This window comes from Pteronotus mesoamericanus, unplaced genomic scaffold, assembly GCF_021234165.1.
Source record: "Pteronotus mesoamericanus isolate MK-2021 breed Mesoamerican mustached bat unplaced genomic scaffold, CSHL_Meso_final contig_105, whole genome shotgun sequence".
NCBI lineage: Eukaryota > Metazoa > Chordata > Mammalia > Chiroptera > Mormoopidae > Pteronotus > Pteronotus mesoamericanus.
The window spans coordinates 19,454,856-19,472,025 of record NW_026555006.1 but is presented as its reverse complement, the minus strand read 5'-3'; the positions used below and the strand labels follow the sequence as shown (position 1 = coordinate 19,472,025).

Genomic DNA, 17,170 nt, shown 5'->3' with positions numbered 1-17,170 from the left:
TATTCTATTTTCCCATGCTCCTCTTGGGAATTTTCTATGCAACTTGGGGTTTTGAGATCCACACTGTAAGAATGATAGGCAAATAAAAGAAATTCCCCCAAAGAAAGCTAGATATTTTAATAAACTGTAAAATTCCATGCCCTCCTAAACAAATTAAAAACTTATTCAAGGAAGTAATGTGATTAGATATTAGAACATGAGAATATGTCAGAGAGTAGAGGTAATATGTATGAAAAGTATGTATGTGGAAGGTATAAATGTTTAAGACTCTTCCTATCAAGTTATGGAATAACAAGCTGTACCAAACAACAAAAAAAGTTGGATTTAGAATTAATGACAATAGACAGTATTACAAATAAAGGAGAGGGGAGAAGAAGAGGGGAGAGGAGGGGACAGGAGAAGAGAGGAGAGGAGGCAATCACTGTAGTGAGACTTTCTTAAACATAAAATGGAGAGGAAATGCTTAAATTTGGTGAAAAGTATGAATCATTTAAATTGCCATTTGATGCTGCCTGGCAGAGTTGCTGTTAATGGGAGGGGGAATAAATTAAGACTATGGATATTCTCCAGAAATGGAGATATCAAGTCTAGAGAATGTGATATCAGTTTAAAAATAAGAAAGAGAGCTCTTGAATTAAGGCTGAAGAAAAGAAAAAGAAATGAAAAAAGCAGAGCAGTTAGCCACCAGTTTTTGTGGGTAAATGTGAGACTAACATTTGCAGCATAATTGTGATTTAGTTTAGAGTAAAGATCAGAGGTTATTTCTTTTGTGTACAACTCTGAGTTCCAACCTTTCGACTACCGAGTGCGGGGCTTTCTCCATTTAATGCTGTTCCCTGTCAGTGAACAATCTGCTCAGAGCCAGTCCAGATTTCATGTTGATCCTTATTAGTTTTTCATTTCCCTGGGAGTCCCTCTCTGATATCAACAATACTTTTCAGTTACAAACAGTTCGGCCACATAAAATACCATGAAGGGCAATAGCACTTATTTGCACTTCTTTTCCCCACATCTTATTGAAAAAGCTGCTGGAGTTACTTCAGATCCTTCTCCAGCCTGGCAACAATTATAATACCACTACACAATAAGCTGATACATCTCCTCTTTTTTCCTATTTCTTGACCATCTTGGCATAAAACGTGGTTCATCACTATTACCTTCCCATGAAACTAAATGCAAGTTTATTCACATCCTAGGCATTGACTGATATTTTATACTGAGTATGTGATACCACATATGATGATTCCCTCATCACAGGGCCAGAGATTTCAGGATTTCAAATGCTACAACCAAAGGTTATGTAATATGGCAACCCGAGCCCTGCAACCCAGGGACAAGTTACTCTGACTAAAAGAGCCACTGCACTAAGGCCCCACTGAATGTCCTTGGTTGTGGTTCAAGTAGAACATAAAGATGACACAGAACTTGTAAAAAATGAGTGAGAGAATATCCTGTTCCCTAAATCCATAAAGAAAATCTCTGACTCCAAGCCTGTATCATCTCTCCTTAAATGCATAATAGCTTCTTCAGTCCAATTGTCACTGCATTTCTGTATTTTAAAAAAGCTATTGAGATACTTGGGGTATGAAAGATGCTATATAAAACCAAATTTAATCCTGTACTATTCCAGTAATTTGCCTCATAAATACTTCTTGAAGTGGTGAAATACTTTCGGTTAAAGAAATAAAACTTATGTATTCATGACCTACGAATTATTTCATCTTCTTGGAAGTCAAAGGACTCTTCCAGTGTTTATGCTACTGAAATAAATCTGCTATAGGTACTTTCATAAAGGTTGTTAATACAAGTGACATTGCTGGAGCCAGAACTATTATCTGTTGAATATTCCTTGCGATCATTTTTTTTTACTTACCTTTCTTAGCCTTTTTAAATAAATAGGCTTCAACTTTTCCTAATTAATTACTACTTTTATTTATCTGAAACTTCATAATTTGATTGATGGTAGGCAGTGTTAATGTGATCCGATGGCCAAGGAAAAGGCATGGGGGAATGTCCATCAAGATGGGCTTTAGAGTCACTAACTGGAGAGATATTATGAATCCTATCATAGGCAAGGGACATGGATTTAATGACTACTCAAGGCCATATTTCCTCCAGTGAACGGCGTCATCACACAGTGTTTTCTCCTACCCTAAGTATGTCTAAAGACAATCTTTTCCTCTTGCCCTTGTGGAAAGTCCTGATGTATCTGAAACATTACATGAGAAATTTCAACACCTCATTTATAAAAGACAGAAATTATTTTCAAAACTTGTAGTAATATAGATTACAACTTTAACAGGAAATGTTATTAAAATTTTACAATTAAGACATTTTGTGGCATTTTATGTGTAGTGAAATCATTAAGGACTATCTTCATATCTCTACACTAGAAAAATCTAATGGAGTGAGAATTAACTACCTAAATACATACTTAAAAGAATAAAATAAAAGGAGGTTTGTGGTAATCATGAGCATATGTGTGTGAGTGTGTATATTTGTATCCGGAGTGGTTTATTAATTGACACAATTTATCAGTTATCAGGAGCTACTTTTTTCCCCCACAATAAAATTACAGCTATTATCAGTGTAAAATGAAAGATACCTCACAGTGTTTGAATGGAATTTATTTGTTCGATTCAGCTGATAATTTTCAGCCACTACCGATGTTGAGGAATAGGGCATGGGTATAAATATATATAAGGAGATATGGACTCTACCCTGAAAGAATTTACAGTTTAAGGAAGATGTACTAGAATATAGAATAGAATTGTTGAAAATGATGGGCATAATCAAATTTTAAAGGATCCTTTTTTGAAGGAACTTTAAATATTGCTTTTATAAGCCTGGTAACGTAGTTTTCACACAGTCTCCTAAGGACAAAGACAAAGCATAGTATTGGCCTCCAGATGAATAGTCAAGCTGCAAAATGAGTGAGTAGTGATTCCACCTCCTATGAAATCTGTAGCACCTACTGGACACCTGTTGGTTCCACTGGTTCTTTCCTAAAATCGTTTTTTTCAGTGTAGAATAGGATAAAGAAAAGAAATCCAGATTTTTGTTAGAATAGTCCTGAAACAATGTAAGAACCTCTATTTAAAGCTTATCTTGAACAAGCAGATATGACCTACCTGAAGGAGCTCTTAAGGACTCTGGGGTTGGAAGGAGCATCTTCCAAGTGCCCAGCTGGTGTAATTGATTAGATGTGAAAGGTAATTCTTGGTCTGGAGGAGAGGAGGTAAGAATTGGACTGCTCTCTGAATTCTAATGCACTAGGAGTTAAACTAGACAAATTTATAAAACATTGAAGACCATGAGGAGGTCATACATTTTCTTTTAAAACATACTTTTTCAGTGCTACAGTATTACATAGTCATTAAAGACTACCTGGAAAGTATAGAAACATAAAAGAAAAAAGTCGCCCATATTTTTAATACCCAAAGATAAACACTATACACACTTTTTAGCACAATATAATAGTCTCTCTTGAGAAAATGTTTCTCATATTTTAATTTAATACAGTATTTATAATTTAAATGCTACATCACATCCTTCCTTGATATGCATTGAATGAATGACAGAAAGATGCCTTGTTGGTAAAAAAAGAAAATAATAATAATAATAATCTATATAAAATCTTAAGCTCTTAAAATTTTTAAAAATAAACACCAAATATAAAAATAAAATTATCTATTTTTTTTAAAATGTTATATCCCAAGTTTATATTACTCAATAGAAATACAAAGGAAAAAAAGGCAATCCAAGCTGAGATAACTACATTTAACAATGTGGTTTAGGATTCGGAGTTCTGAAGCATAGGTTTGAGTCCTGAGTCCACATAATGACTATCTAATCCTGAGCGCATCAATAAATCCCCTTGAGCCTCAGTTTGACCATCTATAAAATGGGGGAAAATAACACTTGCCTAAAGGTTATGAGTATTAAGTGACATAATGTAGATGGGATTGTGTTATAAACTTGAAATTGCTCCTCAAATAATGTTGGCATATAATTTAGTTAACTTAAACTTTAGCTCTTAAATTTAACTCCTAAAATTGAATATATATCTTTGTATCTGTCATTGCATAATGGTTCACAGAATCTAACTTAAAATTAGTACGACCAACAAGTTCTGTCTTTCAAGTTAAAAATTCAGAGGTGATTTTGATGCTCAGATTGGAACATCATAAAGTGACTCTTCTATCCAAATTAACAGCCTTAAAAGCACTTTTGTTTTATTTTTCCCATAAACTAATTGTTCAAAATTTGCACAACTTTAAATGTAGGTTCCACTGAATATAATTATAGTCACTATAAATAGTGATAAAGTAATAAATGTTAAAAATTTCTAATCAGGCTAGCTTATATTGTGAAACAATAAAATTTCCTTACAGATGATTGAACTTTTGCATTCACTCTTTCTCATATCTCTCCCAGCCTTAATATTGCTTGCATTAGTCAATATGAATTCTGCTCTGCTGAGGTTAGAGTTGGGGGAGTCACTGATGATATGAAGTATCTAACACCTACATCTCATGGGTAGTGTATAATGGCATGATGCCTCCATCTGCATAGTACACGGACTAGGTCTGAGAGCATTATGCATTCTGGCTACCTATGTGACGATCTCATGTTACTCTTTGACAACTCAGATAAATTTGACAAAGACATAGCCTCAAAATATAAGCCTCTTGAAAAGGAAAAAAGTAATGAGATTTTTATCCTATGCTCTTTTATTATGCAGTTGTCACTGTAATCAAAGATTTTTGAAAGCTCTTGGTGATGTAATTTACAATGTTTACTACAATACAGTCGGAGCCAAGTATATAAATTACATACATCTAAGTTGAGGAGCACCTTAACCTTCTTTGTGTTTTTGCCAGACTGTGTTTTTTAGGCTGCTCCGCATCCATTGTGAGACCTTACCTACCACCTGCTTTAAGGGTTTTCTGCTTCTGGAATGTTACATCACCTTCTCTAATCTCTCTCAGCCTCTTCTTACCAAGGAATTCTCTTATCTGACAGGGTGTAAGGAACAATGGCTTTTTTTTTTCTCAGCAAGCACTGCAAGCCATCTCTTTCTTCTTCCTAAACTCTGTTAAGCCTCATTTCTATCCTTTCAACACTTCCATCTTTCAACAATGACTAAAAGCACCAAATACTAACATTCCTAAATAACTTTTCAAAGACAAGTAAACAGGTCAGGTAGACAAAAATAAAACATTTATACTGTCCTTTGCTAGGGTCATGTTTTTCTTTCCCATAGGGTTCTCATTCAGACCTGTGAAAGTATCAAATTGCAGGTTTATTGAAGATTTCTCTCCTTAGTCCTCATGTGCATATATGCCTTTATCTTTATTTTTAATTCTTTCTTGTGATAGGAGACATCATTTCTGTGATCAAATATTACTGATTGTTTGCAGTATTTTGAAAAAGAAAAGAACCTTCCAGAAAAGAATAGTTTGTTCATTCACTCACTTAATAAATTTACACCAGACACTTTGTTGGGCCCATTCTAGGTGCTGTGGACAGGAAAATGAGTAAGACATTAGTCTCTTAGGGAGAGTAAGACATCAGTCAATTAGGGAGAAAATTGTGTAAACAGGGAGATAAGTATGACTTGTGTTCAAATATTTGGGGAGCCCAAATGGTGGAATTAACTGTGTTTGGAACGGTCGGGGAAAGCTTTGCAAAGGTGTATGAACAGAAATTTATAGGAGTCAGAGTTGGGCTAGAAGAAAAAAATAGGGGTAAATTCTTCTAGGTACGGAAGGGTGCTACCCCTTGGCTGTTCAAGGAACTGCAAGTGATTCAGGTGATAAAAGTAGCTAGCAACATATTATTCATGGAGGTTTATGTTGGACCAACAGGTTTGAATTTTATTCTAAGGCCTTGCAATGTTTCTATCTGGGAAGTATTAATGCACATTTATAAAGACAACAGGGAAGAGGGCATATTTCAGGAGGTGGAGCAGACATTTCAGGAATATTAGTCAAGAGGATAATGTAATATAAAAGAGACTCCAAGGAGTCACATGCAATGGAAGAGAGGCTGTGGCATAGAAATACTGGATATGAAACACTCATACTTATAAAGTCAGTAAAATGTAATAATTATCTTTATTTTCAATGATCTTCAGGCCTTTGAGCATTTATTTATATTCAAAATTGGAAAAGATCATATTTTAAATACATGAATTTAAATAATTAATTACAAACAAAAAAACTAGGACACAATTAATTTGATAATGAAAAAGTAGAACATGTATTATATATTTTTTAATCATACTTTTGGAAAAAATTTCTAAATGGAACTTTGCAATATGGGCCAGATTTGAATATGCTGATGAAATAAGCCCTTCTATCTGTGACTCAGACACATGACAAGGTTTATTATAATGAGTAGGTAAATAAATAAGCAAATAAATAATTAAAGATAATATTAAAAAGTGACAATGTCTTCATTCAATAATGTGACATGACACAATAAAAAGTAAAAAGTTTTGGAGTAGATATTTGTCATACATATATTCATCAAAGGTCTTGTATCTCAAAAAAAAAAAAAATCCCATTCACAGTAAGATTATGGATGACCATGTAAGAAGAAAATGGGTAAAAAAATGTGAATAAGTGCTTGACAAAGAACACATCTAAATAATCAATAAATGCATCAAAAGATACTTAATATCATTAGTCATTAGGCAGTAAAAATTAAAATCACAATTTGAAACCTCTCCAGATCCAACAGAATTACTAAAATGAAAAAGACAAAAAGTACAATGTTTGGCTAGGATCAAACAAACAGGACTCTTAAACACCTGGGTAAGAGTATAAATTGGCATAGCCATTTGGGAAAACTGTTAGAAAATGTCAACTTAAACTGAGTATATTCTTACCCTATGACCTAGTAATTCTACCTATAGCTATAGCTACAGAAATAAAAGACATATATTCACCAAAAGTTATATACAAAAATGTGCAGAATAGTGTTATTCATAACAGCTCAAATCTAGAAAGAAAACAAATGTTCACCAACAGACTAGATAGACAAGTTTTGTATTATCTTTATATAATGGAATTTTATACACAAATGAAAATGAATGAACTACAATTGCATACAAGATCATGCATGAATTTTGCAAACATAATGTTGAATGAAAATAAGCCAAACATAAAAGAGTATATGTTATTTGATTCTGCTCCGGTAAAGTTAAAATATTGCCACAATTAGAAGTCAATATAGTAATGACTCTTAAAAATCAGTATAGTTACCAGAACAGGGACACAGTGGCTTCAGGGGTGCTTCTTAATCTGGATGCTGGTTGCATGGATGTATTTCCTTTGTAAAAATTTATCAAGCTATACAATTACAATTTGTATACATTTCTGTACCATTTCAATTAAAGTTTTACATTAAGAAAACAAAATAAAGTAACAGAATAACCAGCTTCTATTATAAACAAACAACAACCTAATATTGTCATCTTTAATTAAAATCAAAATGTGCCAACTAAAGTTGTAATTGCTTAAATGGGTCATAGAGACATAATCCATGTAAAATATGTCAGTTTTGAATTATTTCCCCTTCTCAATAGTGTTGTGTACAATTCTTAAAAGTCAACCTTGTCAAAAATAATTTATTTTACCTTCTCAAAATAATGAGCACATTGCAGAGGCTTGCTTCCTGATTTTATGAAACAATCACTATTTGATGACATTTAACCAACCTCCCAGCTTTGTTTTCTGAGATGGTTTTCTCCAGACAAACTAAATAGAAATCTATTTGGAACACAACTGATTTGAAATGCCTCCTATTTCCTCTTCCTCACGGCTTTCTGTGGAATGATTTCCAATGAGTTCATCTCAAGTGAAGCAGCTTGGCTTCTAGTAGAAGGAAAATGTCTTCTAATATGATCATACATGCTCTATGGACCACATAAAGTCTTCCATACTTATTAGTTTTTACAGCAATATTATTTGAATTTTATCTTCTGAGCTGTCCTGACTATTTTACAAGCAGCAGTAGTGTTAATGTTAGTGCTACTTTGACAATTTCTTACAAAAAGATAGTCTAATAAGTAATGTAAAAATGTGAGTGGGGATTTGAAAACAAATACACAACATAGCTTCTTTTCCTTCTTTTTCTTTCCTTTTTAATTCTTGTAACAGAAAGCTAGGAAATTCAGTGACACAGGTTTTGCACTATTGAATCATACTGCATAGAGCATTTACTAAATGTCCTTGAGGATACTGAATAGGTCATATAAACATGACTGAAGCAGTGTACTTGACAGTTGGATTTCTCCCATGCAGGTTCCCATCAGGAGGCCAGATTCTTGCTAAAACATACAAATAAGCATATTGAGGCATTCTATTTTTATTTGAAGCCGTGTATATTTCCTGTATTATCCAGTATCATAAATTGAATTCTTTTCAGGTATCCACAGTTTAGATTGAAGTTTCTTGCTTTGAAAGCTTTGCTAAAGACAGAACACTCAGGAGTCCGTGTGTCAGATCCCAAGCAGATCACTTACTCTATCTAGTCATAATTTCTAATTCGTTTTTATAGTCCATCAACCTGCGCCTCTATAACCATAAATCCTCAACTAACTTCAAGTGCAACAATATTTAGAGATATTTATTTCTAGGGCTCCATAGAGAATTCCAAATTTCTCTAATTATTTTGTTCTATTATCTAAAAATCTTTGCTTTAAGATAGTTTTGATATCCTAAGTTCATTTAAAAAAAATACACTGAGGCTCTGTCTTAACTTTCAGCTTGTCTTTTCTCCCTGATTTATTATAGTTTCTGAGAAGTCAAGGTTTAAGCTTTTCCTCCTGATAAGTCATTAACCCCAACTAGAATTCAAATGGGCAGCTGTTAGCATCAAGCTTGGACAACCCTAAAGGAAGATTGTCAGTACTGCTTCTGCCATTTCCACTTTTGCTCAGAAGCCAGGAGTATTTATGGAAATCACTTGACTGTACATTACTTTTATGTACTATGTTTGTGCATGTTTATTTGTTATTATGTGTCTCTCGTCCAGAAATGTAGACTTGCTGAGGGCAGAGATTATGCCCATTTATATCCTTGGGCTGTGGTCAACTGGTACCTAAAACACTGCTCAGCACATAGTAGTTGTTTAAAATGCATTATGTGAGTTTATCAATATCATTGTGTTAGCATATGTGTTGCTTTGGGGACAAATACATGTCTTATATTGTACTTTGTATAGCATGTCACTTGACTATTTCATGCTTTTTGATGGAAATATATCACTGTTTGAACCAAGGATTGACAAACCTTTTGAACGGCCAGACAGTGAGTAAGTTTGTTTTTGTGGGTTTATGTTCTTTCTCACAAGTACTCTACAGTAGCCAAAAAAGTAATTGCAGACAACATGTAAATGAATAAACAGTCAGTCAGTCTACCCACCTCTTGTTTTTGTATGGTCTTTCAGCTAAAATGGTTTTTAGATTTTTAAATAATTTTTAAAAATCAAAAGACATGACACTTGAAAATTTTATAGGATTAAAATTTCAGTGTTCAGAAATAGTTTCATTGAACATAACCATACCCATTAACTTCATATTGTTTATGAATGCATTTATATTCTAATGGTAGAGCTGAGTAGTTGCAACTGTTAATAGACTATACAGCAGAACGTTTAAAGAGGGGGACTACAAATGATAGGGAATTTGTCCTTACATTTTCTGGCTATAATAATTTCCATATCTTCAAGACATGTAAAAAAGTTCAAAATATTAGGTTTGAAAAACTGGGATTCCTATCATTGAACTTAGTAATAATACAAGCAGGAAGAGTAAGATGCATCTCCACCCCTGCTGGTAAGAATCTGTAAATACAGAACACAATTCTCAGTTACTGATAATTATTGATTCAAGAATCGAATGCATAAATGATGTCCACAGCTGATGTTAACAAGTCACAGAAATCAATAGGGCTAGGCCTCTCATCTATAAATTTACAATAATTTTTCCAACAAAAACTGAAATTACCTTTTTATTTTAATCCTCTAATACAATTGAATGTGCTAATGAAAAATCTAGAAAGTCTGTACACGAGACAATCAAGAGTTGGCTATAGACTACCATATTCTATAAACCAAACAAACATCAAATGAACAATATTTATGTCTATTAGAAAAAGTAAACTAACGTATGTTTCACACAAATTATAAAAAACTGTTAGCATGAGGTGAATATATCCAATTGATAAAAATACAAGAATGTGATCTTTTTCCAATTAAAATATAAGCTTCATAAGAACAGGCACCATATAATTTCATTAAAAAGTTAATAAATGATGTGCACAAAGCCACTCATTTATTCATTCATACATTTGATCAACAAATATATATTGATATCTATTCTGCACTAAGTGCTATGGGGACACAAAGATGTATGAGGCACTCTCTCTGCCCCTCAACAATACTTTACTTGGGGAGATAACATATAACTAATAAAAGTGGACCTAATGAAAGGTTTTAATATAATTTTGAGATAAAAGGTATTTGAAGGCAATTTTTTTTTAAGTGCCAAATAAGTAATGCAAGAAATACAGACTAGAACACTTGTGAGGGGGGAATGAAACATTAAGATCTAGAATGATCAGCAAAGGCTTTCTGGCAGAAGAAAGACTCACAAAGGAATTTCAAGGGTGAATAAACACCCAGAAAATATTTGGTGCATAAATAAATATCTAAGGTTTGCACAGCTGAAGAGAAAGAAGGACCAGTAGGTAAAATTGTCAGCTCTCTGGACCTTGATCCTATATCCACTAGGAGATTCAAGGTAAACAAGTATCTACCCAGTGATAGAAATCATCAGTGCTGCCCTTTTTCTACCTGCTGTCTGAGCACTTCAGTGTACAGATAACAGGTTAACTTGAATATTGCAGGGTCATGAGTAGGGGAGGGTGTGGAAAGAACAGAGGACTGTTTCTGCTAAAGACACTTTAACATCAAAGAAGATGATTGTCTACAATAACCCTCAACTGATTCTGACAAAAGGTCGGAGTCAGCCATAAACTTCTATCAAAACAAGGCCCAGCAGATGGATTCCTAGTGTTGTCTCAGAACTGTCCCAAGTATTTGGCTTAAGCTTTTCCAACCATGACTAATTCCCGCTACCCTGGCCTACTGCCACTGCAGTTTTAAAAGGTTACAATGTCTATTTAATAGCAGCAAATTATTTATGTGTTTTTAAAAGTAATCTAAAACTATTTTAAAGTATTTTAAAATGCTTCACATTTGCATTTTTATATAAGGAGTGGAGTTACTATTTGGTAAACATTCATATAGAGGTGATATTTTATTTAAGGTGATTCATGGAAATGTGTTTCCTAACATGGTAAATGAACACCTATACTTTCTGTGTTTGAGTTTCTTTTATAGAACATCAGCATCAGCATTTTTTTTTAAATATTGACTTACAGCTGACATAGGCCTATTTAAATTACCACTTGACATATTTACCAAATATCAACCTTATGTTCAGCATAGAGTATTCAGTGTTGGATCGTTTAGATTTCCATCTTCAAGAACCAAAAAGTACTAAAGATGTGGACAGTATAAAACAATATTTTTATAATTTTTCAGGGTTTCTCCCCATCTGATTATTATCTTTTTGGTAAATGCTTGTCCAATGTTGTTCTTGGTAACATATTGATATACCTACCCATTTTAATTACCACTTGACATATTTACAAAACACCTTGTGATTATATGGAAGAACTCAAGGATAGATAATATAGATTTCCATCACTAAGGGGCTAAAAATTTAGTAAAGGTATTCCGATAGCTATGCTAAAGAGCAGAATGGGGTTTCTTAAGAACTCTCCATCACTAAAAATAAAATTGAATTCTATTACTATTGTCTACAGGACTTGGAGTGCTCTGATTTCTGCTCCTCAACCGTGGCTTCACGTAATGCACTCTTGCTGATCATAGTTCACCAAGATCTTTTGATCCCTAGGGTCAGACCTGGCACAGTGTCATTTCTATCTCATATCATTTACTTCAGCAAGTCTCATGGCTGAACCAAATTACATGCTACCTACAATGGGAAGCTCTGAAAAGTACTTGGCAAAGGGCATGGATTCAGGGGAGGCGACTGGAACGGGGTCAATAACACAACCTACCACACCAGGTTATGTGAAAATGTACATGATTTGTGTTTTTCTGATTTCTTACTCTTTTTTTGTACCCAATCACACTGACTTGATAGTTGATATTCTCACTTTTGAATGATCATTGATCACATAGCACATTGGTCATGTGGTTGACCACAGTTTCAGACATGGCCATGGATTTTGTTTGGAGATATATATTTTGGACTAATTTATATAATAATGATTTTGGACATATGTCTCCTAGATTCAACTGTACGTATCTTGAAACAAACATGTCATCCAAGAGATTCATATGTTAATTTCTAATGACCTTGAGAGCCTTATCTAAATTCCTGCACACAGTAAACATCCTAAAAATACTACCTTTTAACTGACTGCTTTATCCCACTTCAAAATATAGGTGACCACTGTTTCTGTGATTCTGATCACATGGAAACAAATCTTCACAACCTTACTAAGCTTCTCACCTGCATCAACTAAGCTGATTGAGGTTGTAAGACCAATCAAGAACAGACACAACAAGACTTTATTCTTTAAATTCTATAAATATGACATTTCTAATTTCCTTGATAGAAATAAAGACCTAATGTCATGCCTCTCAAACTTTAATATGCATTTGAATCACCTGGTGATCTTGTTAAAAATGCACCTGGTAATTCAGTAGTCTGTACTGAGTCCTAATAGTCTGTATTTCTAACAAGCTTCAGGTGATGTTGATGCTATTTGGTGCTCAAACCACACTGGAATGGCAAAGGGTCTAAAGCAGGGGCATCTCTGGGCCACACTAGAAGAAGAATTGTCTTGGGCCACACATTACATACACTGTGACACATAATCACAAAAAAAAAAAACCTCACAATGATTTAAGTAAATTTACAATTTTGTGTTGGGCCACATTCATAGCCATCCTGGGCCACATGCAGCCCACAGGCCACAGGTTGGACATCCCTGGAAAGGATTCAGTGGTATCTGTTTCTGAATAAAATTCTTATCCATGAGTCTTATAACAACTGAATGTAAAGTAACTCAACATGTAAACTATTGTAGGATTTTTTTTTCATATATCAAAGATCAGCTGTACTTTTGTATGCTGAAAATGAATGGAAATAACAACTACTTTATGTTCTATCGCAAGCTCTGGTTGTTGGCAATGAATGCAGAATTACACCTGGACAAGTAAATTAGATCAATGCTCATGAGAATTTACTGATAATTCACTATTTCTCACTTCAGAGTAAACCATCAGTTGTGTTCATCAACTAACAAAATGTATTGATTTGCTTGTAGAATAAGATGCAATATATTTTGGATGAAGACACATTTTATTTACTCAGAAATATTTAGTACCTACTAGAACATGACACAGGTACTGTAGGTGAAACAATGATAGATGACACATCACCTATTCTCAATGGGCTTACAAACAGGGAACAAAAATGGATAATCAAGTAACCATAAAACAGAAATGCTAAGCAAGTCTATAAAAGGAAAAATAAGAGTCTCTCAGCCAGTCCTGTTTAGGATCTTTAATGAACCGTGGTGAGGTAAGGATACATAGCATCAGTTGAAGTACCCAGTACGCTTTAAAATTTATTGAAGGAAGGGCAATATGGTCAAATTCCATTCACACCTAGAAACTCGACCAATAAATTATAGTCAGAGTTTACACTTTTGCTCCTATCTGAACATTTCTCACTCATCTTTCTCAGTCTTTGCTTCTGTAAAACAAGTTGATCTTCCAATCCACAGAGCTCTACTCAAAATTGATTACAGAGCTGTACAGTGAGCAGTTTCTCAAATAACTAGCATTTAGTTCAGTCATTTGATTATAACACTGATGAGAAAAAAATAAAGAAATCAATTCCTGGTTGAGGTCACTGTTTATATGGAGTTTGCACATTCTCCCTGCGCATGCATGCAATTTCTCCAGGTGCTCTGGTTTCCTCCCACACCGCAAAGATGTGTGCATGAGGTGACTTAGCATGTATACATTGTCCCAGTCTGTGATTTTGGGTGTGGGCATCCAGGATAGATTCCCTCCATGCATGCTGAGCTGCTGGGACAGGCTCTGGCCAACCACAACCCTGAACTGGAATAAGTTAGTTGAGAAAAAATTCTTACTTGTTTTAATTAATCTTACTTGAATGTTTGAACAGCTCACATTTATTTCTATGTTTTATATTACAAGTGTTTTGAGTCTCTATTAAGAGTTCGGTGATGTATTTGTGACCAGAAATACGCCATAGGAATTTGACTCCTGTGTATATCAATTAGGTTATTATAAAATTCGCTTCCTTATACAAAGCTTTGACTAAAGTTGCAGTCCTAAGAACCTCAACAAATTAAAGACTTACTGTATAGTGCTTGAAAGACATGATTAATTAGGATAGTTTGGAAAAGAGTAAGAACAGTGATAGAAAATGGAGCCAGGAGTAAAGATGAAAGAAAATGGGATTTGGGGATTTGTTCATTTCAAAAAACCTGTAGGGGAAGAGCTAGCCATTTGCTGGTCAGGGCAGGACAAAAACAAATATAATCTAGCTAGACAGATAAGTAAGCACCCTTTTTGTTTCTGACCCATGCAGCCTGCTCTTCCTGTGAGCTACCAAGAATAGGCAGGTTTCCACTGCTCTGTTACTGGCCAGGGACACTTGCCAATCTTTCAGAACAGCATTCAGGTTCTGTCCATAACAACACCAAATAGGGCCAGGTGCTCTCTCAAGTGTCTGGCGCCATTTTACTTGTGATATTCTGTGAGAGATCTCTAGGTTCCTTTGACAGCCAAAATTATGACCTTGGGTTGAGACCAGTTCATCACAGCACCCTAATGCAGGGCCATCTTTTGTGTGGTACTCCAAACCAGTACAAAATGCTATTGTGCTTAGGGACTTTTTCAACCTAAAATAATAGTAGTAGTAGTAGTAATAATAATAATAATAATAATAATAGAAAAAAATCTTTTCTAATTGCCCTGGAAGTTGTTCTTCATCCCTCTTTTCAGTAAACAAGGAGACAATTATGTTTGTTTAGATAGTTTATTATTATGCAAAGTAATTTTTCAACATGACAGAAAATAAAGTGCTCAGATTCATCACATTAACAGTATCATTATAATCTGATAGAAATGCTTCACAATAGGGAAATAGCTGGATAAAACTACAGATACATATTTTTACAAGAGGCTGTTTGAAATACCTCTGCATAAGATTCATTAATTCTTAGTGCAAAATTCAAGCACAACCCAGATATCAGAACACCTGTTGTTTTGTCATTTGTACACCGCCAACCTCAGCAATCTTTGACTAAGGGCTCATAAGGAATAATTATGCATCCTCAAATCTATCCAAATACTTTACATGGATTGATCTTATTACAATAGTAACTCACAAAAAGCATTGTAATTTGGTAGGTAGCTGGTTTAAACCATGATTGGCAACTATTGCTAATATAAATAGATGTAAGAATCATGTTCATCAGGGCATGAAGCCCCTGTGAGAAATTATCTCCAGATAAAAAATATTGCTAATAATGAAAATTCTTAAGAAGACTCTGAAAGGCAGTTTTGCATTAGGAAGACATGTTCACTATAAATCTCCTTCCTTTGACTTAAAGAAAGTCATACATTTTCTCAATGCCTGGTTCAATGACCTCTCCTCATCTGAAATTTACCATAAGCACAAAGGATACTTCAAACAAATCTTCTAGACATATATTAGACAAACACAAATTCAGGCACTTAATTTCTATGGAACAGTTAATTAATGATAAATGATAATCAATTGATGATTAATATACTTTTTGTCTTTGAGTTCTTGCTCAACCTGACTTCCCCCTCCCCAGTTTTCCCTAATATAAAATATAAAACACATAGACAAATATAGTTATTCATAAATGCAAAGTAGGCAAAAAGTTTGTAAACATTCTCATAAAAAATTTAGCTTAGATATACTTTAATTCCTTGATTCACTGATGCATTAGATTTTTAAAAACATAAATTTATATGGCCATTGGTTTCTATGGGTAAGACGTCCTCCGTCAGTTTCACCATCATTTTGGGGGGGTAGCAGCTATTACAATATAATTTACATACCATACAATTCATCCATATAAAGTGTAAAATTCAAAGGTTCGTAGTATGTTCAGAGTTGTGAAACTATAGCCACAATCAATTTTAGAACATTTTTATTACCTATAAAAGAAATCTAGCACCCTCTAGCTATCACCCCACCCCAACTTCCCTTCCCACTCAGCCCTAAGTAAGGACTAATCTTCTGTCTCTATATATTTGCATATTCTGAACATTTCATACAAATGGAACCATAGGATATTATAATGATTTCTATTACCTTTACATAGATAAGTGTATTTCATATTCTTAAAAGATATATGTTCTTCTGAGCCATATATTCACAATGTCATATACCTACAATGTTTATAGGACTACCATTGTTACCGGACAATAGACCCATGGGGAGGTGCCCAGATGCTGTTACTGAAACAAGGTTCCTCCTTTCCCGGGGCCCCTCGGTTGTAGGTCCTTTGCCCCCCACCCTTGGAATTATGGCTCTCAATGGTAGAGTTTGGTGAAAAAGAAAGGAACTATTTATTCAAAGGTCATACAGGTTTGATTAGTGGCTAAATGTCGCTCTTAAATCTCAAAATCCCTTCAAAATACCCACCATTTAAAGCACCCATGAACTTACACAGTCCTGTCTTCCCCCACTTTGCCCAGTTAGGCCAGTCAGGGGTACCGTCCTTTGGAAGAAAAAGAAACGAAGTCCAGGGTTTGGCTAGGCAAGCCTCTCATGGTCCTCAGCTGCATCCATTGCGTTGCTGCGATCTCCAGTTCTTAATCCAAAACCATGTGGCACCTTTTCACAGCCCAATAGCAAGAATCCTTTCTCCCCTTTTCTTCCTGCATGACTTTCACATTGTTCCCCAGAATACGTGTCCCTTTGTCTCTCTTCTCTTAGTTATATTTTGTATTAAGTCTTTCAAACCTTCCTGATTAGCCTTGT

General features: G+C 34.5%; 1 protein-coding gene across 1 annotated transcript in view; it reads left to right on the top strand.

Moving 5' to 3' along the window:
* LOC129069486 (neuronal growth regulator 1-like) overlaps positions 1–17,170 on the top strand; it is a 212,349-nt gene that overhangs the window by 154,485 nt on the left and 40,694 nt on the right. The gene's annotated exons all lie outside the window — the stretch shown is intronic.